Source organism: Bombina bombina, chromosome 8 (assembly GCF_027579735.1).
Source record: "Bombina bombina isolate aBomBom1 chromosome 8, aBomBom1.pri, whole genome shotgun sequence".
NCBI lineage: Eukaryota > Metazoa > Chordata > Amphibia > Anura > Bombinatoridae > Bombina > Bombina bombina.
Genome location: NC_069506.1, coordinates 198,513,403 through 198,526,841, shown reverse-complemented (window position 1 = coordinate 198,526,841; position 13,439 = coordinate 198,513,403). Strand labels below are relative to the sequence as shown.

Sequence of the window (13,439 nt, the reverse complement as noted above, 5' to 3'; positions counted from 1 at the left end):
AGATAGAACCAAGATTTTGTATTTTTTTTTTTGCTTTTGGTATTGCAGCAGTCTTACACCCACAAGTCCTCACTCACTGCTGTGCCCACTGGAATGCCCCCTCAGTATAGAACAACTTACCATTATTCATGAACTCTTTATTTCTAACTCCTAAAACCTATTAGAAAGCAGAACCTTTGTTGTCATCCTCTAACACAATCTTACTTGCCCATTCATCTACTCTACGTATCTACTCCATTCTCTATCCCTCTAAACGTCTTTATTTTATACTTTCAGCTCCTATGTGTATCTTTTTGCACCATCTAACTTCATAGCCCAAGACCTTTCCAGTTAATTTCAGGCTAAAATAAATGTTATAATTAAAATGACTCAAAATATACTGTACATCAATCCAACTGATATTCTGTCCTTGAACTCTGCTGCTCTGTATAATGATTTTGAGGATAGACAACCTGCATTAGGACTGTACACATTCTGTGGTTGCTGTGGGTCACTAAGCACTTGGGCCCTGGTGCCACAGCACCAGCTGCACCAATGGTAGCTCCGCCCCTTCTCAAACTGTTTGCTACACACCTCAAAACACAGCTTTTTCCATCCCCCTCCAGTGAAACAGTACTCTTAAAAGTCACAAACAACCTACTTACAGCCACATGCCACTAATCTTTAGATTCTCCTGTAAGAATTCACAAGTGCCTTCAACATAGCCTACCCCAAACACATTCACATCCTTAGCTCACATAGGCTCTGGTTCAAGTCCTTTCTCTCTAATCTTTCCCTTTACAAATATAATTTTCTAATATCTCTGTCTCTCCAGTGTATCCATCTGTTGAGGTCCCATAAGGTTCAGTACTGAGTCCTCTACTCTTCTTTATTTATATCTGTTATCTCTTCAAGCTGTGCTGATTCATTATACAGTATATCAATATTACCTCCATGAGGGCTGCATCTGTTGTTAAAGCAACTTTCTAATTTACTCCTATTATCAATTTTTCTTTGTTCTCTAGCTATCTTTATTTAAAAAAAGCAGGAATGTAAAGCTTATAAGCCAGCCCATTTTAAGTTCAGAACCCTGGATAGCACTTGCTTATTGATGACTACATTTAACCACCAATAAACAAGTGTAACCCAGGTTATGTGGAGGTAAAATTAGCTGTTTCAGATGACATAAAAAAGTTAAAGAGTTATTTTAAATAATTGAACACACTCCAGCAGGAAAAATAGATCACTGGGAGCATATTATAAGTGGCGCACTATCTGTTGCGCTCACGTGATAAGGTATTTACAAGCTGAAAATAAACGCGTTTGCTTGAGTGCAATTAAATTTGACATGCGTTGGGATAAAAAGACTTCAGAGCTTTGGTTAACTGTTATGCTTTAGAAAAAAGTTGCATAAAACACGTCAAAATTACATTTAAAAGTACAGTTACACCCATAATAACTCTGTCTAATAAAAATTATTGTAAAAATATATTGCACAAAAAATTTGTAAGGGCTCAAAGAAATAAGGTCTCAGGTGTTAGAAAAAAAAGGGGGCTTTAACAAAGAGATACATATACATACATGTCTAAATATAACTATACTATAATCGCGTGTGTAATGCGTCCGTCATTGTCGCCAGTTGCGTATGCATCCTCAAAAGAATGTTGTCTGTGCGCAGCCAAAAGAATTCACCTGGACGCAGCAATGCAGGTGAATTCTTTAACCACCCTGCCATTTTCAGAATCTATCTGGATGCAGCGTTGACAAACTCGAAGCCTTAAAAAAAAACACGCAACCACCCGCAAGAAATAAATAAAAAACACGTAACCACCCGCACGAAGTAAAAAAAAACCAAAACTAACCTCCCGCATGCAGTATTAACAAACACCTAAAACAGCAAACCCCCACATCGCAAAATAATAAAGTAATTAACCCCTATTCCGCAAATAACATAATTAAAATATTAACTGCCAACCCGTCACATTGCAATAAACCTAATCAACCTATTAACCCATAAACAGACAAACCCCCACATCGCAATAAACCTAATTAACCCATTAAAGGAACATGAAACCCCAATTTTTTCTTTCATTAATTAGAAAGTGTGCAATTTTAAACAACATTTTAATTTACTTCTATTATCTAATTTGTTTCATTCTCTTGATATTCTTTGCTGAAAAGCATATCTAGATAGGCTCAGTAGCTGCTGATTGGTGTGTGCACATAGATGCCTCGTGTGATTGGCTCACCCATATGCATTGCTATTTCTTCAACAAAGGATATCTAAAAAATTAAACAAATTAGATAATAGAAGTAAATTTGAATGTTGTTTAAAATTGTATTCTCTAACTGAATCATGAAAGAAAATTTTTGGGCTTAGTGGCCCTTTAACCCCTAAACCGCCAAACCCCCACATCGCAATAAACCTAATTAACCTATTAACTCCTAAACTGCAAATAACTAATTTAATTACTAAGCCCCCTAATCAAACACCCCCAAAATTAACCCCAATATATAGTTAAAGTTAAATAAAACCTAACATTAACCTTTTGAGTGCTAAGCTCTTTCTCATCTGGGTGCTATTTTTTTCTGTTTTTTTTTATTTTTTGAATTTTTGAAAAAAAATGTTTTAACTTTTTTTTTTTACAGACCCCAAGACTTACACTGTTGGAAAAGTTAGGCGATAACCTTTACAACAGTGGGTCTTGAGGGTCTGTAGCTGCTTAGATGCCTGAGATACAGGCTTCTAAGCAGCATGCCCCCTCCTCCTATACTTAACACTGTTAAGTATAAATAAAGTTGCGCAGTGAAGTCATCACGTCATTGCGCATGACATCACCGTGCATCAAGTGAAGCCCCGGCGATGCATGTCACTCTACAGGCATGATCACCAGGGTAGGAGCGGTTAGGAGCCCCCAGATCTCCCTCAAGGTGGGAGAGTGCTCATGACGGCTGAGCCGTCATTAGCACCAGAGTGAGAAACTCTGTGATGGCTCAGAGCCATCAATAGCACTCAAAGGGTTAAATTACAAAAAATAATCTAAAATTACAAAAAATAAAAAACTCTAAAATTACAGAAAAAAATAAACAAAATTATAAAAAAAAAAAAAATTCAACCTATTCCCTATGAAAATAAAAAATCCCCCCCAAAATAAAAACACCCCTAAACTAAACTACAAATAGCCCTTAAAAGGGCCTTTTTTAGAGCAGTGCCCTAAGTTAAACAGCTCTTTTGCATTTAAAAATATCTAAATCCCCAGTAAAACCCCCACCCATCAAACCCCCGAAAATAAAAAAAAACAATACTAAAAAAACCTAAAGTACCCATTGCCCCTAAAGGGGCATTTGTATGGGCATTGCCCTTAAAATGGAATTCAGCTCCTTTACTGTCCTTAAAAGGGCAGTCAGCTCTTTTTCCAGCCCATTAAATCCATAGGGGGATATTTATCAAGCCGTCAACCTGAAATACGCTGGAATTGTGGCGAGCTTGATTCAACCTAGTTATCAAAGCCTACAGACCGGCAAAATTTGAAATCTGTGATGTAACATACGATCCGCCGGTCTCAATCCGACACAAATCGATGCTTACGTCATTACAGATGTTCCAAATACACATTTGGCAATATTTGACACTTTTTAAAAGTTATCAAATAGTTAACAAGTACGCTTGCGGCTATTTCGGCCCAGCGTACCTGGTTTTCAATCCACCACCCAGGAGGCCGCGAATGCCATAGGAATCAATGGGAGTCTGAAGGCAGCTAAACCTTATGTTCGATGCTGCCAGATATCCCATTGATTTCTATGGTAGAAAACCAGTAACGTTTACACCTAACACCCTAACATAAGCCTTGAGTCTAAACACCCCTAATCTGGCGCCCCGACACCGCCGCCACTAAATAAAGTTATTAACCCCTATCCCGCCGCTCCTGGACCCCACCGCAGCTAAATAAATGTATTAACTCCTATTCTGCCGCTCCCGGGCCCCATCGCAACTAAATAAATGTATTAACCCCTAAACCCCTGGCCTGCCACATCACTACCACTAACTAAACCTATTAAACCCTAAACCGCCAACCCCCACATAGCCATAAACTAAATTAAACTATTAACCCTTTAACCTAACAACCTGAAAACTTTACATTAAAATTTCAACATCCCTATTTTATAATAAATTTAAACTTACCTGTACAATTAAATTAAACTATATTAAACTATTAATTAACCTACCCTAACTATTATACTAAAATTACATTAAACTACCAATTAAATTAACTATATTACATATTTAAAAACCTAACCCTACTCAAATTATTTAAATCTACAATAAAAAAATTAGTAAATTACAAAAAAAACCCACTAAATTACAAAAAATAAAAAAACACAGTATCAAAAATAAAAAAGAATTACAACTAATCTAATAGCCCTATCAAAATAAAAAAGCCCCCCCAAAATAAAAAAACCCTAGCCTACAATAAACTACCAATGGCCCTCAAAAGTATCTTTTGCGGGGCATTGCCCCAAAGAAATTAGCTCTTTACCTGTAAAAAAAAATACAACACCCCCCAACAGTAAAACCCACCACCCACACAACCAACCCCCGAAATAAAAACCCTATCTAAAAAAAACCTAAGCTCCCCATTACCCTGAAAAGGGCATTTGTATGGGCATTGCCCTTAAAAGGGCATTTAGCTCTTTTACTGCCCAGACCCTACTCTAAAATTAAAACCCACCCAAAAAAAACTCAAATAAACCTAACACTAACCCCCGATGATCCACTTACAGTTTCTGAAGTTCCACTTGAAGGATCCATCCAGCCAGCAAGAAGTCTTCATCCGGGCGGCCTCTTCCATCTTCATCCAGCCGGCGAAGTCTTCATCCATGCAGACTCTTCTATCTTCATCCATTCGGCGAGGAGCGAGTCCATTCTGAAGACATCCGGCGTGGAGCAGGTTCATCTTGAAGACATCCGATGAGGAGCTCCTCTTCAATATGGTCTCCGCCATAAACTGGATCTTGAATGCAAGTGACGTAATCAAAGATGGCGTCCCTTGCATTCCTATTGGCTGAAAGGTTCCAATCAGCCAATAGGATTTGAGCAGCTATCATCCTACTGGCTGTTCCAATCAGCCAATAGGATGAGAGCTCAATCCTATTGGCTAATTGGAACAGCCAATAGGATGAGAGCTCAATCCTATTGGCTGATTGGAACAGCTCCGCGCCGGATGTCTTCAGGATAGACCCGATCCTTGCTGGATGGATGAAGATAGAAGAGGCCGCATGGATGAAGACTTCGCCAGCTGGATGAAGATGGAAGAGGCCGCCCGGATGAAGACTTCTTGCTGGCTGGATGGATCCTTCAAGCGGAATTTCAAAAACTGTAAGTTGATTGTCGGGGGTTAGTGTTAGGTTTATTTAAGGGTTTTTTGGGTGGGTTTTATTTTTAGAGTAGGGTCTGGGCAGTAAAATAACTAAATGCCCTTTTAAGAGCAACGCCCATACAAATGCCCTTTTCAGGGCAATGGGGAGCTTAGGTGTTTTAGATAGGGTTTTTATTTTGGGGGGTTGGTTGTGTGGGTGGTGGGTTTTACTGTTGGGGGGGTGTTTGTATTTTTTTTTTTTACAGGTAAAAGAGCTGATTTCTTTGGGGCAATATCCCGCAAAAGGCCCTTTTAAGGGCCATTGGTAGTTTATTGTAGGCTAGGTTTTTTTTTATTTTGGGGGGGATTTTTTATTTTGATAGGGCTATTAGATTAGGTGTAATTCTTTTTTATTTTTGATACTGTGGTTTTTTATTTTTTGTAACTTAGTGTTTTTTATTTTTTATAACTTTATACTTTATAACTTTATTTTTTTTTTCTAATTTAGTAATTTTTAATTGTAGATTTAAATAACTTTTAGTAGGGTTAGGTTTTTAAATATGTAATATAGTTAATTTAATTGGTAGTTTAATGTAATTTTAGTATAATAGTTAGGGTAGGTTAATTAATAGTTTAATATAGTTTAATGTAAGTTTAGTATAATAGTTAGAGTAGGTTAATTAATAGTTTAATTTAGTTTAATATATTTTTAGTATAATAGTTAGGGTAGGTTAATTAATAGTTTAATATAGTTTAATTTAATTCTACAGGTAAGTTTAAATGTATTATAAGATAGGGATGTTATAATTTTAATGTAAATTTAGCGGGTTGTTAGGTTAAGGAGTTAATAACTTAATTTATTTTATGGCGATGTGGGGGGCTGGCGGTTTAGGGGTTAATAGGTTTAGTAAGTGGTAGTGATGTGGGAAGCCAGAGGTTTATGGGTTAATACATTTATTTAGTTGCGGTGGGGTCCGGGAGCGGTGGGATAGGGGTTAATACTTTTATTTAGTTGCTTGGGGTACAGGAATAGCGGGATATGGGTTAATACTTTTATTTAGTTGCAGCAGGGTCCGGGAGTGGTAGGATAGGGGTTAAACATTTTAGTATAGTAGCGGTGTTTAGTGATAGGGTATAAATAAAGTTGTTAAAAAGCCGAATAGCAGCAGACCTAAAATAGAACAATAGTGCACATATCCTAATATATATATATGAAGTGTTTTATTCAGGAGCAGGTCGACTAACTCCTGTGTATAAGAACTGTTTAAGGTTCTAAGGTCTATGGGACACGCATAGCCTTTTATACCTTTTTACTGCCTGCACTTTATCTGCATACCTGTTTTATGTGCTGACTTTAAAGAAACATGCTGCAAAAAAACATATGGTCTGTGCTACTATAAGGACTGTTTGGTGTTTCATCTGTTGCCCTGTGAAGCGAATACAGGACTTGGAAAACAGGCACCTGTGGAGTCTAAGTAAATGCACGTAAGCTAAGAGCGAGAGGAACATATATATCGTATCCACCTGAGCAAGTTTGCGTATATCCTGACGTACGCTCCGATGCTTTTGATCTATCAGCCTAGGGAAAGCCTGGTTCTTTCTCGGTGCGGCGGATGCCGGTACAGCTGATCACTACTACACACGGAAAGTGCACTTTACCTACAAGATCGATGACTGTTAGTTAACAACAGTCCCGCTGCTCATCGCCCCGTACTTGGTGCGCAGCTTTTTGCTGGCTTTTTTTATAAATATGGAGATCATATTCAGGTCCGCGGCCGCGATGTTAGGCGATGTTAGACGAGCGTATTGGTGCCGTTGAATGTAAGAAAGTTGACGGCTTGATAGATAGGCCATCTAATCTAAAAAAAAAAAAAATCCTAACACTAAGCCCCAAATAGGTACTCATGGTTCCTGAAGTCCGATGGAGAAGGAAGTCCAGGCAAAGCTGGCTTTCCCGAAGCGTGGATCCTCAACAGCGGTCATCAATGGCGGCGGTCCTCAGCGGCGTGGAGACTTCTCTTCATGCAATCGTCCATCGCACACTGAACCATGAATGCAAGGTACTCCATATTTATTTAGGTACCTCTCATTCCTATCGGCTGAAATTTTGAAATCAGCCAATAGGATGAATGCTACTGAAATCTTATTGGCTGATTTCAACAGCCAATAGGATTTCAGTAGCTCTAATCCTATTGGCTGATTTCAATATTTCAGCCAATAGGAATGCAAGGTACCCCAAATTAATTGCGGTACCTTGCATTCCATCTTTAGTGTACGACGGACATCAGATGAAGAGGAGCCTCTATGCCGCGGAGGACCACTACCATTGAGGACCGCCGCTGAGGATCCACACGTCGGGGAGGACAGCTCCGCACCTCTGCTCCACGCCGCTGGTGAGGGCCACCACTGAGGATCCACAGCTCTGCATCTCCGCTCCGTACCGCCTTCGCTCCGGATGAAGATAGAAGATGATGGAGCCGTCTGGAAGAAGACCTTCTCTGATGGACTTCAGGAACAGTGAGTACCTATTTGGGGCTTAGTGTTAGGATTTTTTTATTTTTTTTTTGGGGGGGGGGTTATTTTAAAGATTAGGGATTGAATTGGCTGGAAAAGAGCTGATTGTCCTTTTAAGGGCAGAAAAAGAGCTGAATGCCCTTTTAAGGGAAATACCCATACAAATGCTTTTTATTTTTGAAAGCTTTGTTTATTTTTTTCTGTAATTTTACATTTTTAATTTTTTGTAATTTTAGCTTTAGGGGTTTTAGTTTTTTTTATATAGACTGCCTTCTGGGCAGGCTTATTGCCTAGTTACAGTATATATATATATATATATATATATATATATATATATATATATATATATATATATATATATATATATATATATATATATATGTTCATATGTATGTTTTGTGTATTTATATGCATATATATATATATATATATATATATATGTATTTAAATACATATATACACATATATACACATAAATACACATATATAGACATATATAGAAGTGCATTGGATCCCTTTGCAGTTAAGTAGCTGAAAACATATAAAATCCTATTTCTGCAATATCCATATTTAATATTGTGTTTAACTGTGTATTTAAATGTTCTTCACACAGGGGAATATGTTCTAAGTATTTTTAAATAGATATTCTTATATATATCTGTATATATCTAAACCTATATATAATCATATATATATATATATATATATATATATATATATATATATATATATATATATATATATATATATATATATATATATATATATATATATATATGTGTGTGTGTGTATCTATATATATCTGGTGTAGCAGTCGTGTGAAAACTGTTTACTTTCAACTTGTAATAAGTGTGCAACCCAATGTACGCAAAAAGCCTCAGTCTAGCAAATTTATTGTGCGAGCGGGAGCAATAAATTGCGATCCACTCATAGGGAAAACAGCAGTTATAAAGCAGCGGTCTTAAGACCAATGTCTGACAGACCAATGATAAATCTGCCCCATAGTCTAGCCCTAAATGGGATACAATTTTACTGTACAATGTCCCTATAAAGTATAGAAAATCACACAAAACAAAGTACAGCATGTTCTGAATAACTGCAAATTATTTTCAAGGAACCGTAACTTTTACTATTTGTTTATTTTAGATTCATATTACAAAAATATATGGATGAAATGATTCTATTAAAAACGTGAAAAAGACTCATTAAAATACACCACCATTATTTTTTCAATCTTGATTAAAAGATAATTAAATCTCTTTCTTTTTTTTGTATTAAGTGGCAATGATTTCTCTGAGCCTAATTCTACATGCTGCTGACTGAACGTATTTTAGAAATCATTAAACTCAACAGGAAACCAAACTGAATAAGTGTTGAGGAACGTATTGTTTGATTCTCCCAGTAGGACTAAATTTTGAAGCATGACTATAAATGAAAGTGTCTCTCGTATATATATATATATATATATATATATATATATATATATATATATATATATATATATATATATATATATATATATATATATATATATATATATATACATATATATATATACAGGTATATATATTATTATTATTATTATTTTTTTTAAATAAACCATTATTAGCTAAGGAACTGCATGAAACATGAGACAAGCTTCCTAACAACATACAACATACAGACATTTTAGTAGTCTGATTAGATCTCCTGCTTTAAATATAGTATGGTTATCTTTCTATATATTGCTCAAAGGGACATAAAACATCTTGAGATTCTACAATAAAATGTTTGTGTGCAGTAAAGCAACTTTGAAATTGAAAGAGGGTTTTGTATACTCATCATGCTCCCTTACCATATGAAGCAAAATTTTACTGTCTGTGTCACTCTCTGTAACAATGTTCCTGTGGTTGCCTGTGGGTAGTGCCTGTTAAGGAGGGAGGTGGGTGGGCTTCCGTATACTACAGAAAAATGTTAGGTAGGGGAGAGAGAGGGATGGGTACCTACACTACAGAAAATTATTATTTGGAGGGGAGATGGGACCCTACACTACAGAAAAAGTAATCGCTTGTAGTGGGGAGGTGGGGAGGGGGATTCCAAAATTACTAAATTATCCAATCAGCCAATAGGATTGAGCTCACATTCTATTGGCTGTTCCAATTAGTTTTCAATCATTAGTTTTAAATAGGAATTATTTAGGTAATGATAGGAATTTTTATTTAGATTTATTTTAATTATATTTAAGTTAGGGGGTGTTAGGGTTAAGGTTAGACAGGTTTAGGGGTTAATAACTTTAGTATAGTGGCGGCGATGTTGGGGGTGGCAGATTAGGGGTTAATAAATGTAGGTAGGTGGCGGGATGTTAGGGGCGGCAGATTAGGGGTTAATAATATTTAACTAGTGCTTGTGATGCGGGAGTGCGGCGATTTAGGGGTTAATATTTTTATTATAGTGGCGGCGATGTCAGGAGCGGCAGATTAGGGGTTAATCATTTTATTTTAGTGTTTGCGATGCGGGAGGGCCTCGGTTTAGGGGTTAATAGGTAGTTTATGGGTGTTAGTGTACTTTTGAGCACTTTAGTTATGAGTTTTATGCTACAGCTTTGTAGCGTAAAACTCATAACTACTGACTTTAGATTGCGTTACGAATCTTGCGGGATAGGCTGTACCGCTCACTTTTTGGCCTCCCAGAAAAAGCTTGTAATACCGGTGCTATGGAAGTCCCATTGATAAAAGACTTTATGCAAATTGCGTAAGTTAATTTGCGGTACAGCCAAAAAGTGTGCGGTGCCCCTAAACCTGCAAGGCTCGTAATACCAGCGGGAGTGAAAAAGCAGCGTTATGAGCCTTAACGCTGCTTTTTTACTCATACTGCAAAACTCGTAATCTAGTTGATAATTTGTTACTGGCAGAGTGGAAGACAGTAACAAACATACACCTAGATTACGAGTTTGTGCTAAACAGGGAGCAAAACTAACGCCCAAAAAGTTGCGTTAAGTCACTCTCCATAGTGCAGCCATTACGAGTTACTGAAAAGCCTCCTTGTGCTGTGCGTTATGGTGCATTAAGCTCCATACCGCACAAAACCAAAGGCTGATTTGACGTGCTCGTGCATGCTTTCCCCCATCAATGGGGAGAGAATGTTAGAAAAAACCTAACACCTGAAGTGCGGAATGAAAAATTTCCGTAATGCAACCCCATTGATGTCTATGGGGAACATAAACCCCAAGTCTAAACACACCTAATCTCCCGCCCCGACATTGCCGACACCTAAATAAAGTTATTAACTCCTAATCTGCCACTCCCGACATCGCTGACACTAATAAAAGTTATTAACCCCTATTCCGCCGCTCCCCGACATCACCAACACTATAATAAAGTTATTAACCCCTATTCCGCCACTCCCCGACATCGCCGACACTAATAAATACTATTAACCCCTAATCCGCTGCTCCCCGACATCGTGGCCACTATAATAAAGTTATTAACCCCTAAACCTCTGGCCTTCCACATCGCCGCCACTAAATAAACCTATTAACCCCTAAAACACCGGCCTCCCACATCGCCGCCACTAAATAAACCTATTAACCCCTAAACCTCCGGCCTCCCACATCGCCAACACTAAATAAACATATATACTCCTAAACTGCTGGCCCCCCACATCGCAAAACACTAAATTAAACTATTAACCCCTAAACCTAACACCCCCTAACTTTAAGTTAAAATTTCAATATAACTACATTTAAATAAATAAAAACGAAATCATCAAAAATAAAAACAATTACACCTAATCTAATAGCCCTATAAAAATAAAAAAGCCCCCCCCCCAATAAAAACACCCCCTAGCCTACAATAAACTACCAATAGCTGATTTGAACAGCCAATATGATTTTAGTAGCTCTCATCCTATTGGCTGTTTTGAACAGCCAATAGGATTTTAGAAGCTCACACCCTATTGGCTGATTTGAATTTGAAGAATTAAGTCAGCCAATAGGAATGCAAGGTACGCCATTTTGAAACGGCTACCTTGCATTCAACTTCAGTTTACGGCGGTGACCGTATGAAAAGGACGCTCCGCGCAGGATGGAATCGGCTTCCAGGATGGCTCCACTCAGCACCGCCGGGATGAAGATAGAAGACGTCCCCGAAATAAATGAAGGTGTCGCCTCCTGGATGAAGACTTCTCGCGGCCTGGATGAAGATGGATGTAAGGGGGAAACCGCGAGTAGATATTCTGGGGTTAGTGTTAAGTTTTTTTTTCATTTTTTTAGGTTGTTTTTTTTTTAGATTAGGGCTTTGGGCTTTTGTAAATGTGCTGAATGCCCTTTTAAGGGCAATGCCCATACAAATGCTCCTTTAGGGACAATGGGTAACTTAGTTTTTTTTTAGAGTTAGGTTTTTTATTTTGGGGGGTTGGTTGGAAGGTGGATTTTAATGTTAGGGGAACTTTGTATTTTTTTATAGGTAAAAGAACTGTTTAACTTAGGGTAATGCCCTATAAAAGGCACTTTTAAGGGCAATTAGTAGTTTATTGAAGGCTAGGGGGTGTTTTTATTTTGGGGGCTTTTTATTTTTTGTAAGCTTGGTGTTTTCTTATTTTTCGTAATTTAGTATTTATTATTTTTTGTAATTTTAGATTTTTTTAATTTTTTGTAGTGTTAGGTTTTTTTAAATTTTTAATTCAGATTTTTTTCATTGATAGTATTTTTTTATTTTATTAGAATAGTTATGTTAGGTTAATTTATAGTTTAATGTTAGGTTTATTTTTATTTCACAGGTAAGTTTTTATTTCTTTAAATCAAGTTATATTGTAATTTTAATTTAACGTTAGGGGGGTATTAGGTTTAGGGGTTAACAGTTTAATTTAGTGTTTTGCGATGTGGAAAGCCAGCAGTTTAGGGGTTAATAGGTTTATTTAGTGTCGGCGATGTGGGAGGCTGGAGGTTTAGGGGTTAATAGGTTTATTTAGTGGCAGCGATGTGGGAGACGTCGGAAGTTTAGAAGTTAATAACTTTATTATAGTGGTGGCGATGTGGGAGGCCGGAGGTTTAGGGGTTAATAGGTTTATTTAGTGGCAGCGATGTGGGAGACGTCGGAGGTTTAGAGGTTAATAACTTTATTATAGTGGCGGTGATGTGGGAGGCGGCAGATTACGGGTTAATAGGTTTATTTAATAGTCGCGATGTTGGCGGCAGATTAGGGGTTGATAAGTTTTAAATAGTGTTTGCGATGCAGGAGGTCGGTGGTTTAGTGGTTAATAGGTAGTTTATGGGTGTTAGTGTACTTTGTAACATACTTTGTATGAGTTTTGTGAAACATTTTTGTCTCGCAAAATCCATAAATACTGCTCTCAGATGGCGGTATGGATTGTGTCGGTATAGGCAGTAACACAAGCATTTTAGCCGGACCACACAACCTGTAATACCAGCGCTATGAAAATTCCACACAAAAATGTAATTTTTTGAGTGTAGAATGGCTGTTGCGTTACAGGCTAAAATGCTTGCGGGAGAGCTCTACCGACATGACTCGTAATATGCGTTCTTGGCCATTAAGCTGGAATGGCCATTTTTTCAGTGTTAAAATCCATAACGCAAAACTTGTAATCTAGCCG

At 37.4% G+C, this 13,439-nt stretch overlaps 1 protein-coding gene across 1 annotated transcript in view; it reads right to left on the bottom strand.

The window, feature by feature from the left end:
* Positions 1–13,439, bottom strand: part of LOC128638707 (cathepsin D) — a 126,277-nt gene that overhangs the window by 52,299 nt on the left and 60,539 nt on the right. The gene's annotated exons all lie outside the window — the stretch shown is intronic.